We start from the raw sequence: 13,417 nt of genomic DNA on the forward strand, positions 1-13,417 counted from the left end.
TGTCTAGGCTAGGCCTCCACAACAAGGCCCGGGGGCCTGATCCAGCCTGTGGGGATTTTTTTCTGGCCCCCAGGTAGGAATGTCCTGCAGTAACAGTAAGAGCCATGAAGAACTCTTGGCTTGTCTCATGGATAAAGAACAGTGGCTCAACACAGTCAGCCTATGGACACTATCCCTCTTTCCCCTCATCTTTCCCTAGCAAGGGCAATAGCAATAGCACTTACATTTATATACCACTTTATAGCCGGAGCTCTCTAAGCGGTTTACAATGATTTAGCATATTGCCCCCAACATTCTGGGTACTCATTTTACCGACCTCGGAAGGATGGAAGGCTGAGTCAACCTTGAGCCCCTGGTCAGGATCGAACTTGTAACCTTCTGGTTACAGGGCGGCAGTTTTACCACTGCGCCACCAGGGGCTAGGACTCCAACCCTCTGTTCCTCACTTTTATTAATATTTTTTAAAATTTACTTTAATGTTATAATTAATGTGCTGAAAATTGACCTTGGCCCTGCTCAGCAAGGCATGGTTGGTTCCGGCCCACTGGGGCATTTGATTTGTGTACCCCTGGACCGTCTAGGTACACCTTCTAAGACAAACAAGACTGTTTTTTTTAATTTTTAAAGCAATGGATACCCATAGCATGAACTCCCCACCCCAACCGCAATGTCTTATGGCTTTCAAGTGTTCACAAGCGCAGTGTTCTTCATTGTAAGGCCTGGGGCCACTAAGTACAGACCCCTGACCACTTATTGGGCCTGTGTGAAGCTTTGGCTAAAGCAGAAGACACTACGCAGTCCCCCTGGCACCATGTGAAGACAGCCATTCTCAATGTGCAGTGCTGCACTTGCCTGGCACTGAGGGGGGGGTCTTCAAAGGGAAACGGAGCCCTTTTGACCCCCTGAACCATCTTGGAAGGCATGCACGGTGATGGGAACTGCTGCTCTTCCAGGTCCGTCCTTTAAGTGGGGCAAGTGGGGCAGTTGCCCTCAATCCTGCACTCTCCCAGGCCCCACGCCTAGGCCCAACCACCCACACACTCCCCATCAGCCACTGCTCCTCGCTCCCTTCCTTGCTCAGTGAAATGAAATTAAAGGAGTGCTTCTGTACAGGAAAATTCCCTAGTAGCTTTAGGGTTAATTTAGTTCCATTGCCTCCCTCTTCCTTTGAACAAAGAGAGAGGTGATCAAACTTCCCAACCCCACACAGGCCGGATAGTAAATGAGAAGCCCATGTGCACCCTGCCTAAGCATCGGAACACACATGTGCCTCTCATTTAGTATCCAGCTTGCATGGGGCTGGGAAATTCGGTTGCCACTCTCCTTGCTGAATTGAGGAGGGAAGCGATTAAACTCCTTAGTGCTGCACTACTGAGTATCCAATGCTAAGGAGTTTGATCACCTCCCTCCTCATTTCAGCGAGGAGAGCGGCATCCGAACTTCCCGACCCCATGTGAGCTGCAGACTAAATGAGAGGCACACGTGTACTCCGATGCTTAATTGGGGCATGCACTGGTCTCTCATTTACTATCCAGCTCACGTGAATGGCCTACAACGGGAACTAAACAGGGGGTCCCGATTAGTTCTTCTGGACCTCTCAGCAGTGTTCAATACCATCAACCATGGCATCCTTCTGGACTGCCTCTCGAGTACTGAGTATTGAGGCACTGTTTTGGAGTGTCTTAGGTTCTTTCTTGGGGGAAGGATCCAGAAGATGGTGCTGGGAGACTATTGCTCGGATCCATGGCCGTTGGCTTGTGGCATCCTGCAGGGTTTGGTTTTGTCCCCCATGCTATTTAACATCTACATGAAACTGCTGGGAGAAGTCATCCATGGACTTGGACTGAGTTGTCAGCAATATGCAGATGACACTCAGCTCTATCTCTCCTTGTCACAGGATGCTAAGGAGACAGTGGACGTCCTGAATCAGGGGCTGGAGGCATTGATGGGTCAGTATGAGAGCCAATCGGGTTGAGGAGATTCTACTGGTTCTGGATGGGGTTGCACTCCCCATGAAAGAGCAAGTGCACAGCGTGGGGGTACTGCTGGACCCAGCTGTGCTTTTGGAAGCTCAGGTGGAGATGGTGGCCAGGGGTGCCTTTGCACAGCTTTGCTAGTGCACCAGCTGCATCCCTTTTTTGAGAAGGCAGATCTGGCTACTGATATCCACACTAGAGAGCTGCGGTTCGGAGCTGGGGTGGGGGGTTCCATGAAGGGCAGGGGGGGCTTTACTTACCCCTCCCGCCCTTTGCTGCTTTGGCACCGTAAATATTGCAAGAAATCCGGGCGGCAGGATCCCTCGCCGCCCGCTTCTATTACTAATTATGGCTCTGCTCCTCCTCATTTTAAAAATCGGGGGGCGGCAGGGTGCTTCCCTGCCGCCCCCTCGAAGCCCCCTGCTGCCGATGAAGCCCACTTAAATCTCGCCCGGACCGGAGGAGAAACCGCGCTCGGGCGGGCGGCAGCGAGACGTCCGTCCGCCCGCCCGCTCCCTGCCTTGCCGAGTGCAAAGTGCAGGGAGCCTTCTGCGCACGCGCGAAGAAGGAACTAGGCAGCTGATCAGGAGTGTGGAGGGTGGGGAGTACCCAGCAGGGCGGTGGGCGAGGAGCAGAGGAGGAGTAGGAGTGTGGTTGTGGGGGAGTGCCACTCATCCAGTCCCCAGCCTTGCACCCTCCTAGGGATGGCCCTAAGCCCTTCCCACTGTTTCCCACTGAGCTCTTAAGAGAGGGCTCCATAAGGGGCTTTCCCAGCACTGAGCAAAGTGCAGTACTGTGCATAGGTCAGCACAGTGGGAAATGGCTCTCACACTGAAAGTGTTTTGCCAAAGTGGTTGAAAAAATGCTTGAAAAAAAGTGAAGATTTCTGACATACAGAGTACAAGCAGCTCATTTTAAAAATGAAGCTAGAAAGAAGTGGGTGCTTTATGAGTAGGGAGGAATAGAAATGAAGAGCATCTTCTAGCTTGCAACAGGCCAGCATCTCATGATGCAAAGGTTCCAGCATGACCCTTCAATGTTCCCTTCCATACGTTATTTGTCTCTGGAACAGTGTGCCCATCTAGGAATTCTAGCATGCAACAAAGCCAGCAAGCAGGAACAGCAAAAGGAGTTACCTACTTGGTACTGGTGCTATAGAGGCATGAAGTGCAGCTATCTTTCCAAGTGTGATTGTGTGTAATAAAAACACACCCTAAATTAGAATACAAAGGCCTAAATAATATATTATTCCTATAGACAATGTGCCCAAAAAGCCCTAAATCTCATCTTTTGCTCTTCCATATGATGTATATAGCATATTGAAGAAAGTTGATTTCTGTGCTCTTTTATTATAACAAGCAATTAAAATACTGCCAAGGACAAAGCTTTTTGCTGTTATTGGAGACAATCATGATAAGGTTGCCTGGTGGCCTTTATTTCCAGAGATCACCAGTATTATACTGCATGATTCTACAAAGATGGACAGCTCCTGTACTATTCAGGGCAAAACTTCAGCTACACCATTATCCAAATTTGATAGGGTCACTGGCAGTCAGGAAAAATAACTTCACAAACCACATCCAGTAACAGGCTTCCATAGAACATAATGGATGTCCATGAATTCATACCTAATGCCTACAAAGCATGCTTTATTTCTTTTCGTTAAAAAAAAAAAAAAACCTAACAAGAAGGGGATTAAAATTCTTAGAATCTGAACCTCTTGGCCATTGTAGATCACAATACAGTCTCAGTACCAGTCCCTGGAACTCCCTGTCCCAGGAAATCCACTGGGCATTTAGTTCACACTGGAAGAGGTTTTTTTTTTTGTTTTGGCAAACCTTTGGCCAGACAGTTATTTGATTTTGCTTGGCTCTCTTTTAAGTGCATTTTTGCTTTGCTTTGTGGTATTTTTTTTTAAATCATATGTTCTACTCATGTTCTTAATTTACCGTTTTAGGATTGCTTCCCCCACCCCCACCCCTTTTAGCTGCTTTGATTTTGGTTTTGGAATCAGAAAGGTAGAGTGCAAGTGATCTAAATAGGTGGAGTACAAGTGATCTAAAATAGCATTTCCCATTAATAGACATGAAAGAGTGGGAATTGGAATATTTGAGGTGTGCTCCTGGTTTTGCTGCATAGCCCTTGGAAAGTTATAATCCTGCCCCCCATTCCAATTTACCAGTAACACCATCATTTGTTGCCTTTTGAACAAGTTCAGGGGGCAACAGAAGAATAATGTATATGTATTGATGTATAATAACAGGATAGCCTTTAAGAAAAGAGAATAAGAGGCACAAATTATTATTATTTATTATTTATTTATTCAATTTCTATACCGCCCTTCTCAAAAATGGCTCAGGGCAGTTGATGCAGAGAAATAACAAATAAATAAGATGGAACCCTGTCCCCAAAGGGCTCACAATCTAATAAGAAACACAAGACAGACACCAGCAACAGTCACTGGAGGTACTGTGCTGGGGGGGTGGATAGGGCCAGTTACTCTCCCCCTGCTAAATAAAGAGAATCACCACGTTAAAAGATGCCTCTTTGCCAAGTTAGCAGGGGTTAGCAGAATGAAATGTATGGTTCTCACTATATACCAGTTCACACTTAAAAGTGGCAAGTAAGTAGGAAAAAACCATCAGTTCCTGGCAAGTGTGCACTTCCAGTGCTCCACTCTTTTGCATACCATGTGAACTTGCCAATTTCAGCTGGACAATGTAGGGTTCCCTCTACCACCCATTTGCCCAACATATGTTAGGTAGGGGAGAGGGGAGCCGTGTTCACCACTCTCTCTAGCGGCCCCTCTGAGTGATAATGAAGAAAATAGGGAGAGGTGGAGTTGGGGTGGGCCCTCAGGAACTGGGGGGGCTGGGTTCTTTGAACCCCTTCACTCAATTATAGCTACATCCCTGCATATTTACCCTAGATTTGACATTGGGTGAAGAATTTGGGTAGGGGAGTGGGTTCAACATTGTCCACCCAACACTGGTGCAAATGTACCCGCGAGTACCAGGAACCGGTGGTTCTCTCCTACTTGCTTGCTGCTGTTACATGTGAATCCTAAGATGGTGGTCACTAGTATCAAAGATGCAAGAGAGAGTTCCTTTAAAAACACACTAGCCAAGAAATATATAGAATGGTTGCAGAACTGGTCACTTACTAACTAGTCAAGATAAACCACATGACCTGCAGCAGGTTAGCTAGTATGTTTGAACCTCAGTTTGTCTGAAAGTAATTCCAAAAGGAGATGAGAGGCATGCAATCCAATAGGCACAAAGACAGACTAAAACAAAATTACAAGATTAGGGCATATTAGGAGTTAAAATGGTAGGGACTGTTCTTCATTCCTCACATCCGCCCGCCCCCACCGTCGATGCAGTACCATAATGCACCAGTGCTATAAAGCCCCCAAATTGTTCTTGATAAGAATCAAGGACTGTGGCGTAAGATGGAGTGTTAATTATTGTCTGACATTCCCAAACTTTTGTGAGTTTGAAGTAGGTCCTTATGTTTCCATCCTGGTGAAAGCAAATAGTTCTTTTAATGGAGGGTTCTGTATGCATATCAGCAAAAATAAACCAACCAATCAACAACAAAAAAACCACCAGCAGCCCAGAGGGAAGAAATCTAAACCTTTGGTTTCTTATTCCATGCCCTTCTGTTTTATATTTCCTTGCTTAGTCTTTCTTATCAAATGGCCTCCTGCAAAAGATCAAATACAAAAGGCAACCATAGAATGTGACATGGAATGTCTTGCAACCACATCAAAGCGAGTAATTAAAAAATTGTGTTGAGGGTTTAGGAGCCCAGGGTACTACAATGGCCTTCTGGTGCACAGGTATTAATCAAACATAAACAATGGGTAAAGGTGGGACATTTATTTTCACTGGAGGGGGCTTTTAGCATTTCACAGGAATAGCTTAACAGCTGGAGCAGTGGGGACTGATCCCTATGCAGTTAGTCCGGCTAGGGAGCCAAATGATGAACACAGGGAAAGCCCTGCTTGTGTGAGACCCAAAGGTCCCTGTAAACGTGAATTCCTTTTCCAACAGCAGTGAGCCAGATGCTTCTGGGGAGAAAGGCATGAAGGCAACAACAGCTCAGCATGTTGGCAACAATGAGCCAGTGTGGTGTAGTGGTTAGAGTGCTGGACTAGGACTGGGGAGACTCGAGTTCAAATCCCCATTCAGCCATGAAACTAGCTGGGTGACTCTGGGCCAGTCACTTATCTCTCAGCCTAACCTACTTCACAGGGTTGTTGTGAGGAGAAATCTATGTATGTAGTACACCGCTCTGGGCTCCTTGGAGGAAGAGCGGGATATAAAATGTTATATATATATATATATATATATATATATATATATATATATATATATATATAACAGCTCTCCAGTGTCAGTACTTCTGGACAGCTGGGTTTCTACCATTCAGTGGCTAGCGTTAATGACTCTGACTGAAGCTCTTCATGGAGTTCTCCCCTCGCCCCAATATTTTTTCCAATATTTCTCACAATACCAAGTTATTAAAATCTCCAAGATTTATTTCAATAGTCCATTGAAGATTGATGCTAATTCTGGGAGACTCCTGACCAATCCCAGAGAGCTGGCAACCCTATCAGTGACGTATAATGGAATCTCTGCACCCCTTGCTTGCTAATAATATGTGGTACTTGCTTCACCTTGTGTAGTAAAAGAACTCTGGAAAGCAAAAGGGTGGAAGAACAACACTACACTAGGGTTTATTATTATTTTTCACCAGGGTTTATTTTTAGTGGGGGAAATAACTAAGGGGAGGCATGATAGAGGTCTATAAAATCATGTATGGTGTGGAGAAAGTTGATAGCGATAAATTTGTCTCCCTCTCGCATAACACTAGAACCAGCAGTCATCCCATGAAATGGATTGCCAAGATGTTTAGGACCTACAAAAGGAAGTACTTTTTCATAAAACGGATAATCAACTTGTGGAATTCTCTGCCACAAGATGTGGTGACAGCCAACACCTGGATGGCTTTAAGAGGGATTTGGATAATTTCATGGAGGAGATGTCTATCAATGGCTACTAGTCTGAGGGCTATAGGCCACCTGCAGCCTCAGAAGCAGGATGCCTCTGAATACCAGTTACAGGTGAGTAATAGCAGATGAGAGGGCATGCCCCCACCCAGGGGTGGAGCCACCATTGTGTGAACGGGCCATCAATGAAAAGGGCCGCTGAAGCCCGCAGTAGGGCATGGCTTGGGTTCCAGAGGACCCCACAGCAAACTCTCCCCTCCCATACCTGGGCTCCTGAGGCAACCGAGCGAACTCTCTGCTTGTTATTTCAGGCAGCACTTTTATTTTATATTTATATCCCACTCTTTCTCCAAGGAGCCCAGAGCAGTGGACTACATACTTAGGTTTCTCCTCACAACAACCCTGTGAAGTAGGTTGGGCTGAGAGAGAAGTGACTGGCCCAGAGCCACCCAGCTAGTTTCATGGCTGAATGGGGATTTGAACTCGCGTCTCCCTGGTCCTAGTCCAGCACTCTAGCCACTACACCACACTGGCTCACTTGTTGTCTGGGTGGGTCCTGCGGAGGTTTCCTCTCCCCCCTCTAGCCTCAATGCAGCCTGAACTGGCCAGTTCAGCAAGCTCTTCCCCCAGGCCTCTCAGAGGCCAATTGCACAGGCGTGGCAGCCTCCAAAATGGCCACCGCGCAAAGTGGAAGGCCCAAATGGGCCAACAAGCTGGCCGAATGGGCCAGTTCAAGCTGCATTGAGGCCAGCAGGGGGAGGGGGAACCTCTGCCGTTCTAACCCTAACTCTAACCCTCCCCCCCCACCTCCAACAACTCCCCCTGAGGGGGTAAGTGACATTTTTTTAAAAAATAGTTTTTTTAAAAAAGTCTGTGAACCCCCTGGACTGAACCGGCGGCGGGGGGGATTTGAGGGGGTGCTGGACCGAACCGGGCCAGCCAGTTCCGTGCACATCCATAATGCGCACCTCTCAAACTAACTGAAAAAGAAGCAGACAAAATAAAAAGGAAGAGAGAAAGGAAGAGAAAGCTTCACATGACCACCACAAAGACAGTTGAAAAAAACCCAGAAGTTCCCAGGCAGCACACGCTCTCAGTGTGAGACACAAGTTTGGTTTATTTTGTGAAGTCTGAAGCTGCCAATGTCACGTTGACAATGTTGGATTCCCACCACCATCAGCATTCTCCACCCAACTTCACATCTCAGCGGGTGAATGTTGTGGGAGGGGGGACCTGACACTGTTAACCCAACCTCACAAAATGAGCCAAACTTGCAGCTTGTGCCAGGAGCACACCCACTCCCTGAAAACCTCCAGTTCCCTCTGACTTGCCTTCTGTCAGTTGTGTGACCCCCCTCACAAAGAAAAACAAGGACGGAAGGAAGGAAAGGGAAATAAGGGTTGAGAGGAAGTGAAAATGAGGTGTCTTGCAAATAATGGATGAGATTGTCTCTCTTCCCTAAACTACAGTTGTTGAGGACTGAGCCTTTCTCTTCCCCGCCACAAAAAAATATATAATTGAGGGCCCGAAAGCCTTCTCTCCCAGTGACTATAATTTATCTCCCTTTCAAGGGAACTCAGTGAGCTTCATGGCAGAGGAAGTATTTGAACCCATGTCTCCTTGGTCACAACCCAATACGTTGTCCACTACCCCACACTGACTTTAAGTTGCTGCTTGTTCATCAACTGAAACACTCAAATTGTTCCTTACTGTAGCAATGGGAAGTCTTTAGGGTATGGCAGCAAGGTAGGTGGGTTGGATCAAGCCTGTGGGCTCAAAGAATTGGAGAAACTGAAGAGATTCATTTCCAACACTGATTCAAGGCGAATGCAATACCTTGGGCTGCCCCTGCTCAGAGTGTATGTATGTATGTATGTATGTATGTATGTATGTATGTATTCATTTGACATATTTCCATAAACAAATCTCTGGGCAGTTTACAATTTAAAACACAGCAATAAACATTGAAAAAAACAATTTAAAATATAGATTAAAAACTCTAAAACTTTAAACTTCAAAACTATAAATTAAAGCCGGATTAAACAGGTCTATTTTCAGATTTTTCTTTTAAAACCTCCAGAGAAGGGGAGACTCTAATCTTGTTAGGAAGTGTGTTCCAAAGTCCAAGGGCAACCCTAGAAAAGGCCTGGATTTGAATCACCATTAACCGAGCCAGTGGCAACAGCAACGAGTCCTCCCTGGATGGTCTTAATAGGTGGCAGGGTTCATGAAGAAGAAGGCGGTCTCTTAAATACCTTGGACCCAAGCCAAGAGTAGCCAGTAACTTATACTTCAGATACTGGTACAAGCAATTAGAAGCAGGACAAAATGCCCATGGGAAGGATGCTGATTCAGAGTTGTGAGCCAATGAGGACCAGACCCTTCTTGTGTGTACAGTGATGACAACATGCCGTTCATACATGACACTGATTGCATTAATTTTATTCTTGGGATATTATAGGATCTGATCCCAACAACAGTGAGGCAAATGAGGAACAGGGCAAGGAAAGAGGGAAGGAGGACTGGTACTCACTCAAGCCCAAACTTAATCTGAAGAGCAGCACAATTTCTAGGGCCCATCCTATGAATCCTGAGCCTCCTTGTTCTCTATTTTTGCAGTGATCATGAGAGGGAGAGAGGGAAGCCTTGAGAAACAAAACTCTCTTTCCCCAGAAGATTTTCCAGTCTCGGAAAATCTCAGTCTCGGCTGAGCATAAGAGCACCCAACTGGGAACACAGGAAGCTGCCATCTAGACACACAAGTAGGAGGATGGGCGCCTACTGTAATTGCTGGCTATTGGCATCTTCCATGAGTTCATTAGTCCTTGTTTGACCCCAGCTACATGGCCTATCATCACCAATTCATTCTGTGATGGCTTTATACGCAACCGCGCAGGGAGTTCTGCCTCATTGGCAAATTTGGAACATTAGCTGCCGTGCTGGATATTCTTGTCACCCACAGAGAGGCCTCCAAATACCAGTTTCTTCCAAGAAATACCTCCCCAACATTTCTTGTAATCTTATTTACAAATGGATTATTTGGCTTGGCAAATTGGAGGAGTCGAATGGTCTGGCTGCCTGGCTCTGCATTCGTTCAGTCACTCTCATTTTAAAACCTGGCTTCTTGGTGAATGAGACTCTGGCATTGATGGGTTCAGATGAGGATATGGACATGGCATTCAGCTTTCTGAGTCGCTAGGCACCATTAAGTAGCTGGATAACTACATGCCCTCATTTGGGTGAACGAGAAAGGCATGCACAGGACCATGCCTGGCGATACAGCCAGCACAAAAGGGTTGCTGCGTTCTGCAACAACCTCAGATACAATCTCAGATAAAACACACAGAATCTCAGATAAAATACACATTTCACATGCCTCTTTCTATATTAGTAATCACCAATCTCATCTCTCCCTTACACTCAGCAATAATGGCAAAAAGAACTCTGCCTCTTAGTACAGATAACATTGTGGATTTAGATAACAGAAATGAGATAGTCCATAACAAAACTCATATGCACTCTGGGTTGCATGTGTGAATAATTGTAACTTGGACATTTAATAACAGAATGGATCTGTTTCTTCTTACACTTATAAGAAGCTCTGCTTGAGGGAGTGGAGCACCATGCCTTCTCAAGGATGTTCCTCTTTGAGCATTTTCTTTTCTTTAAGTGCTCCATCTGGAATGTTACTGGATGTTAGTCATGGTCAGGGAGTCTGCAATGACTCCAACATTTTGGATGGTTGATCTTTATCTCCAAATTCCTCCAAGTTTGAGTTTTCATACAGCTTAATATGTTCTTAAGGCATTAAAGTTCAGGGTTGCTTTTTAAAGAGCATTGCAAAGCATACCTAACATACACCAGGAGATATGCTTGATCATCCTGTTACTCCCTAACTATTCAAGATATTCCTTACTATGACACCAGTTTTGCAAAGATGTACATATGTGCTTCCCTTCATTCCTGTGCATAGCGACAAAGGCATAGAAAGGCAGGAGTGGGCCCTGTAGGGGCATAGCTAGGGGAGGGGGCCTGTGTCTGCCCCTTTACCTGGCAGCCCCTCAGAAGGAGGGAGATAATGAAGAAAAGAGGTAGGGTTGGAGCTGGGTGCCCCTCAGAAATTGGGGGCCCCGGGTTCTTTGAACCCATCCACTCAATTATAGCTATACCCCTGGGGCCCTGGGACAAGAAATGAAGATGGAATCCCGCCCCCTCCCAAAAAAGTGCCACTAAAAGAAGGGGGGCTTTCTCTGTCCATATACTTCACAGCTAAACCAAGAAGCCCACTACCTCCCCTGCATAACTCTAGAGATGAGCCAGAAAGGAGGGGAGGGCTTTACTGAGTTATAGAGAGAGAGCCAACTTATGCGCCAGACAGTTATATAAAGGGTAAGAATATGAGGCTTTCAAAAACATTGACACCTACATTGCAGCTACAATGTTTGTGGAGAAACACCAGAAGCATTTGTAAAATCCATTAAAGCAATCTTCCAGCTCAAACTCCTGGACATTTCAAATCCAGAATGACACTTTCCCTACATCCTGGACAGGACACTCAATTCCTGGACTGTCTAGGCCAATCTTGGCCATGTGGCAATCCTAGGTGCAATCCTAGGTTGCTCCCCAGTTGCAGGGGAGTAATGGCAGGTGAGAGGGCATGCCCTCAACTCCTGCCTGTGGCTTCCAGCTGCATCTGGTGGGCCACTGTGAGAAACAGGATGCTGGACTAGATGGGCCTTGGGCCTGATCCAGCAGGGCCATTCTTATGTTCTCATGTTCTTATGAATGACCATTTTAACTAAATGTTATACTTTATAAACATATTTTTAATATCAGAAAAATCCTTCCTCCATGGCATGTATTTCCTGATACTTTCAGTTGCAGGCATTAAAATGAAGCCCTTACTCAAGGATAGTATTGCATAGATATTTGGCAATTTGTGCGGGCGGGGGGAGAGATTTCCTGAACCATTACAAAAGACAGGCGGACATTGCTACAAGAAGAAGCAAGAATCTCATCCTCCTTTCAACAGTAATTCACTAATCCTACAGCCTGAAAAGTGCACACCATCTGACTGTTTGTCAAGGAAACTATAAATGTGTTGCTTATGACAGAAAGGGATAGCAGGACCCTGTTATATACAAGGCTGGTTCATACGACCACCTGAAAGTAAGTAAGATGGGAGCCACAGGTTCTCAGACAGCGTACACTCTGCCCTGGGTCCTGCCAGGCTCATCATCACCGCCCTGAGCCATTTTTGGAAGGGCAGTATAGAAATCGAATGAATGAATAAATAAATCATCTGAACCAGCCAACCTCCAGTTCCTAACTTCCACCTAAGATTCTCTTACCTAAGATTCTCTTCCCAACTTCAAAAGTCAGTGACCAGTTGCGCAGAGAATCTCAAATGGAAGTAGGGAATCAGTGCAGGAACTGGTTTTGAGAGGTAAAATGACATACTTTATACTTTTGCTGGGAGTGTAATTCTCAAACTCTGAATAGGACACACAAATGCCTTGGCCTGGCTCTGAGAGAGAGAGAACCCCCTCAGCAACACCATGCTGACCACGCAAATGGCGCCCATGCATGCGCGGATGCCATGCGCATCCCAGTGCCATACATAGGTTTTTGGGACAAATGCTGCTGCAGCAGGAAGCTGAAGTGGCAGAGAGAAGGTAAGGACCTGCTCCCCTCTTTTTAAAAGCTCCTGCTCCCCACTCCCCTCCCCATGGCGCCAAACCAGTTTGGTGCTGAAGCAATGCACAAACCTCAGTTCCTGCACATCCTTAGTATTGTGATGGCACTGCTGTGGACAGAGGCACCACTGGGGAGGGTTCTAGTTGTGCAATCAGTGCATTTCTCCCATTTGCCACAATGGATGAAACTATAGTAATGCTGCTTATGCAACCAGCATCCTCCCCAGTGGCACAACAACTGCTTCCGTGTCCACAAGAGTGCCACCACAATACTCACCCATTGCTGTTAGCACTGGGTATCATGTCAGCCAGGATCATCATCAACTGTGAGCCCTTTTGGGACAGGGAACCATTTTCTCATACGTTTTGCTATGTAAACTGCTTTGAGAACTTTGTTCTTGAAAAGCAATATATATTCACAAAGTTTTCTGCACTGGGTTAGTGCCTGAAGAGAGACAAGCCTACTGACATATATTTGCAGTGTACTGAGGAGTCTCTTAATTTTTTGTCCCAGGGCCCATTCCAACCTCATCACACCTCTGGACAGCACATGAAGGGCAAACACAGAAGAAGGCAAACAGTTGTTCTTGGGTAGTACTAGATCTAATGAGCTTAAGTTATAGGTTGGCATGTTTTGGTACAAACACGAGAAGCTTCTTAAAAGAAAAAGTAGTCCAACAGTTAGGGTGGCCATGTCTCCAGGATTGGCCTGGTATCTCCAGGAATCGGAA

The sequence above is a fragment of the Hemicordylus capensis genome, chromosome 4 (assembly GCF_027244095.1).
Source record: "Hemicordylus capensis ecotype Gifberg chromosome 4, rHemCap1.1.pri, whole genome shotgun sequence".
In the NCBI taxonomy this organism is placed as follows: Eukaryota; Metazoa; Chordata; class Lepidosauria; order Squamata; family Cordylidae; genus Hemicordylus; species Hemicordylus capensis.